Source organism: Mus caroli, chromosome 12 (genome assembly GCF_900094665.2).
Source record: "Mus caroli chromosome 12, CAROLI_EIJ_v1.1, whole genome shotgun sequence".
NCBI classification, from domain to species: Eukaryota; Metazoa; Chordata; class Mammalia; order Rodentia; family Muridae; genus Mus; species Mus caroli.
Window position 1 is genome coordinate 112,575,992 of NC_034581.1, and position 6,000 is coordinate 112,581,991.

Below are 6,000 nucleotides of genomic sequence, written 5' to 3' on the forward strand. Positions count from 1 at the left end.
ATCCTTTCCATGGGGTGCTGTGCTCATGTGACAGGGTCCAGGTCAGGAACTAGTGAAGCACCTACTGTCCTGTGGTATGTATGCGGTGCCAGGGCTTCCAAACCCACTCAACTTTACAAAGTTTCCTGGCACTGTCCACTGTCCCACAGCACATTTGGCCACAGGAGTTTCCTTCTGCATTTTCTTCTGGTCCTTCTTGATGCCACATACTGTGCTGTGGTATAGCAAGCTACTAAAGTGAACTATCCTGTGTTTTTACTATGGGAAAATATAAAGCGTGGGTAAGTGGCTCAGCAGTACAGTGTACAAGTCCCATCTCCAGCATAGAGAACAGTCCCAACCCTGATGGTCATTCCATCCTAACTGTGGATCTTCTGCTCATAGTGGGCCACATAAACCATGAACGCTCAGGCCTTTGGTGGAGTTTGAGCTGAACTTGGGGGCTTCGCTTGCCAGATTCCATGAAACTGATGACTCCTGATCTGGCATGTACATCTCACAATTCTGACAGTGTGCATGCTGGTTGAGAGCCTCTGTTCTCACTAAACGAGAGAACACGTGGATAAAATGGCTTCTCAAGATCAGTGGCACCGAGGTCAGGCTGGATAGATTCAGAAAACTCATGGTGAAGGTTGTGTTCACTTCCAGCTCCGCTGAGAAATCTAAGAACCAGATCACATGATCTTGTCCTTGGGCCTCTGAGAATTAGACATGGCTGCATACTGTAGCAAAACTCTAATGGTAACTTAAACATAGTGTAAATTCAACATGGTGTGTTTTTTTTTTCTTTTTCTTATGTAAACACACGTGGAAAAATGTGTTGGCTGCTGCTTGGGCCACTCTGCCCTCAGAGCCAGGATTTCTGCCAGGTGGCTGTCCCAGGACACATGGATAGAGCTTCATTTCATGGTCGTTCAGTTCTTTTGACTTAGGCGGGAGTGAGCAAAACTCAATTGTAATTCATGCTTTTCAGTGTTTCAAGTAAAGCTTGAGGAGATGTCTGTCTGTCTGGAAGGAAGGAAAGGCTGGATGCATGGATTATAAATTTGCTTTGTGACTGTTTTGGTTGATTAGGTTGTTTTTGTTTGTTTGATCATCTTGTTTGGTTTCTTCCTTAGACAAGTTTTCACTGGGTAGCCCAAGGGAACTTTGAACTCTTGACCTTCCTGCCTGGTTCTTCTGATCACAGACATGCACAATCATATCAACCCACGCAATTTGGCTTTTGAAAAAACGTTTGTGCCTTAACAGTTTGAGTTTTAAATGTGTCGTCAGTCAATTTGTATGTCTTGATAACATTTATGAATTTGTAACTTGCCTCAGTCCTTCCACAAGATTGTTAGTTCTGTCTTTCTGTGTATGGACTGGAATTCTGTCACTTAGCCAGGAACAGGTGTGGATCCAAGTAAACTTGGGTTTTCTTGGCCTAACAGCAGAGTGGTGTTAGTGGGGGGGACTTGGTGTACGGAGGCTGGACATTCTTGGTGCTTTAGAATTAAAAATATTACACCAGGACCTGAATTGATTCGGTTGTTAGAATGATTATTAATTGCTTGAAGTAGCCATGTCTCAGGCTTCTAATTTAAGATATTATGTTTAAATTAAATTTTCCTCTGTTTCCTGAAGCTGTAGCATGTTTACTTGACAAGCACTTAGGAACACAGCTTGTGTCTTTGTGTGATGCTAATCATGGGAGCCAGCAGTAGCTCAGAGAGGTCACAGTATTAAACCCAGTGGCTCTTGGAACCAGGATGCTAATTTTTATTGGTAGCTGCTGACAAATTAGTATTAAACGTTTTGTACCCCTGACGGTTTCCAATCTGATCTATGCTGTTAAGTGAAATGTTGTAGCATTGATCAGGAAGATACTTTTTTTCCTCCTGGCTCAATTGTGAGAGCAACCGCTGTCTCTAATCAATGAGACCTACAACTGGATCACAAGTCTTTGGGGACAAGCAGAGTGGTTCAAACTGCAGCAGCAGATTATGAGAATAGCCTTTCTTCCCTCTAGTCTGTACGTCCCTCTGCATAACAAGGAGCTCCCCTCTGAGGACTGCAGCCCAGTCCGGTCCATACAACCCGGAGTCCAATGGCCCTTGACTGTTCTGCTGATATACCTCTTCCCAGGATTTAACACCCAGAAGCTGTACAACTGCTTCCCACCCCTGTTTCTCTCTTCCCCACTTGCTGCTTCTTCTTTTTTTTTTTTAATCATTGTCCACATAGGAAAAACCCACCCTGCTCAGCCAGCGCTAGACCGGAAGTTGTCTTTTTCCAGGAGATGTATGAGAATTCATCGTAGCCTCAGGCTTCCTCCCTGCATACGGCTCCTGTGACCATAACTCATGTTCTGATCTTTCATACTTTTGCCTACTTATTTTAGTTAGATCACCTTAAGAAACCCAGAGTCTGCAGTTTGTAGAGGGAACCTCAGCTCCCTCTCCTTACTCCGTCCTCTCCACTATGACAGTCCTGAAGTGGCTGGCTCAGAAACTTCCTCCTTACTCTTTGCCTCGAAAGCCTCTGCTTATTTCCCTTTGCCTGTGAAAGGAGCCGTGCACCACCACCACCCCCCACCCACCCCCCACCCCCGAGCCAACTCTCAGAGGCCCAACAGGAATCAGCTCCGACCTACTTTCCTAGGTTTGCTTTCAATTAGAATATACCATCTTTCTGTTACTATTCACTACCGTGTTGTAGTTGAAGGCTTACAAACGTATAAGTCTACAGAGTACGATATGTAGCCCAGGCTGGCCTCAGAAATCACATCCCTCCTCCTGTTTACAAGTCCTGGGATTATAGAATGCACTAACACCACAGGCCTGATAATAAATTCCTGACATGTTCTGATTCTCCCAGACAGATTGGAAGGCGCACGCACGCGCACACACACACACACACACACACACACACGGCACAGATTCTAGTTGTGCTCAGACATTGGAAACAGCTAATTTGGCTGGGACAGCAGCTACACAGAGGACTCCTACCCCACTATCTCCAGGTGCCCCGTGTATATCCTCCTACTGTGTGCCAGTCTGCAGAGGGATGGGATCTGGGGGGGAGCGCTCTGTGTGCTTTGCTCTTCCATGCTCCCAGAAAGCCTCCTAAAGCAGTGTGTGAGTTTGACAGTACCTAAGAACAAAAGAGCAATTATATTCATCCCAAAGGAAGAAAGGTGAGATTCCTTAACAGTTTTAGAACTTAAAATAAAAATATACTTGGTAATTTGAAAACCATACCCAAGTCTCTGTCTATAGTAAGTCTCTGTCTTTTAAAGGGTGGATTTTCAGGTCTGCTATATAAATATCACTAAATAAATGTCTCTCTCTCTCTCTCTCTCTCTCTCTCTCTCTCTGTGTGTGTGTGTGTGTTGACATATACATAAAGTCAAAATTTGGGTGAAATTGTAAAAGTAGGCAGAAATTGAATACATTTTAAAGCTATTAAATAGCTGTTTTTAAAATCATCAGGATGCTGTTTAGAAATGTAATAAACACTTGAAAAGAGCCCTAGCTATATATAATGGCATTGACCTATGATTCAAATTCTGAATGTGTGTGTGTTTTTTTTTAAACTTATATTTAATCAAATTACAACATACATTTTGTCAGTGCCAACAACAACAACAAAATTAATGGTAACCTGTAATGTTCTGGGGCCCAAAACAGGGTCTTTCAAATTCAAAGCTTTTCTTGGCTCCTGAAGTCAAAGCTAAAGTAAGGTTATTTTATGGTGCTTTAAATTCAACTGTTCCTGAAGTAGAAAAGCAGGTGAAACAGAAGTGCTAAGCACACTTGAGGGAATGTGAGTAGGTGCAGAACGCTGGGAATTCCCATCACCAAGCTCCCGTGGACGTTGCTGTTGGCAGGTTGCTGTCAGAGGTCTCCCTGTGCAGGTGAATACGTTCATTACCACCTTGCATTCTGCCTTCCTAAGCACGGAAAACCACTGCGATGGATGAGTTGTTCCTAAGTAAACCCATACTCCGGATGTTAGTATTTTGGGTGGCTTGGGTTTTGATTTCTTTTTTTCTTTTTTTTTCTACACACAAAAAGAAAGCTTACCCCTTTGGGTAATATTTAGATCCACTTCATTAATTCAATTATATTTGCATAAGAACCCTATTAAAAGGTTCTTACCATACCTCTTACTGCTCAACTGATACAATGAGGAGAGACACAAAAGATATTTCTGTTGCAGAAGTAAGCTGGCTGTAGTTAACATGAAAATGAGAAACTATTCTCATTAACACCTAAGGCAAAATATATTTGTGTAAAATTAAATCAAACTAGATGATTGACTTAATATGCCTTTTTATTTAATTGAACATCTTTATACAATGTATGTTCATCATTTTTCCTAGTTTCTCCTAGATCCTCCCTACCTCCCTAACTTCATGTTCTTTTTCTCTCTCTCAAAAAAAAAAAAAAGAGAAAGAAAAGAAAAGGAAGAAACCAGGAAACAAAACAACCCACACAAAAATAAATCAAGCAAGCAAAACATCAGTAAGAGACAGAAATTGCCAAAACCAAGTAAAAATGAAGCCAAAATGTCCATTAAAAACAGTATTGAGTTTGTTTTTTGTTGGTCAACTTCTCTTGGGCATAGGGTCTGCTCTGGTTGGTTATTTGGTGAGATTCCACTGGGGGGGGGGGAGGGACTATTTTTTCCTTTGCCACTGGGTGGGTATTGATTACAAATAGCTTTTTGTTTAGGGATGGGGCTCCAGGTCCACTCCCCTTCTCAGTGCTGGCACCCCATTTGGCTTTAACCTGTGCAGATCTTGTGCGTGTTCTGTGCATCAGTTGGCATCAGTTCTGTTGTGTCTGAAAGACAGTTTCCTTGGAGTCATCTGTCACCCCTGGCTCGTACAATCTGTCTGTACTCTCTTCCATGTTGCTCACTAAGCACAGAGGGATTCTATAAAAACATCCCGTTTAGTACTGAGTGTTCCAGAGTCTCTCAGTCTGTGCATATTGTCCAGTTGTGAGTCTCCATGTTAATTTCTGTCTACTGTAGGAAGGAACGCCTCTGATGAGGCTTGAACAAGGCACTGGCCTATGGGTATAGCATTATGTCATTAGTATTAGCATTATGTCATTAGGAGTCATTTAGTTGCTCTGTTCCTTTAGCGAATAATAGCAGAAGTTTTTCACCTAGATCCATGTCCGATCAAGAGATACCTTAAAAAATATTCTTTTGGGAGAACTGGGAGTATAAGGTACATACTTAGTCTGTGTGAGGCCCTAATAAAAACATTTTATGCTGGTCGAGGGCAAATGATCTTCCCAAAAGTTTAATGATGAGCCAAGAACTTGGGATTAGATTTAATGATTCAAATTCTAAAAAGCCGTTTTCTTTGTATATTAATACCTAGGAATTCCCTGAGTTAAAGATCAAAATGAATACATGTCTTTATCAGAATGTGAAGGTATAAAGCAACTGTGAATTAGTTTCTTTGTGTATTAATACCTAGGAATTCACAGAGTTAGAGATCAAAATGAATGCGTGTCTTTATTAGAGTGTGAAGGTATAAAGCAACTGTGAATTTGTTTAAATGAAAGATGTGTTTATGAATAAAAAGTACTTTTCTGCCTACAGCCTTAAATTACTATTAATTAAGCACTATGTAATGTAATAGATAATTACTGTGCTTTAATATGGATGCTTGTGGATTTGCTAGTCTTTCTAAGTAGCTATTGTTGGCTAATAGTCTTTGGGGAATCATTCATACAGCCATTCTGGCTCTAAATACCAGTGGGACAGACGTTTCTGAAGCATGGCTGATATAAAATAAAATGCACTTTTATTTGAAGTGTATCATTTTGATTATAGTTTTTATTCATATCACAATAACATTCAGAATCTTTGCACCAGAATAAAAAAAAAAAAAAAAGCGGGGCTGGTGAGATGGCTCAGTGGGTAAGAGCACCTGACTGCTCTTCCGAAGGTCCAGAGTTCAAATCCCAGCAACCACATGGTGGCTCACAACCATCC

At 41.4% G+C, this 6,000-nt stretch overlaps 1 protein-coding gene across 1 annotated transcript in view; it reads left to right on the forward strand.

Moving 5' to 3' along the window:
- The window catches only part of Rapgef5 (Rap guanine nucleotide exchange factor 5), a 194,075-nt gene that overhangs the window by 132,482 nt on the left and 55,593 nt on the right, over positions 1–6,000 (forward strand). The window lies entirely within an intron of this gene.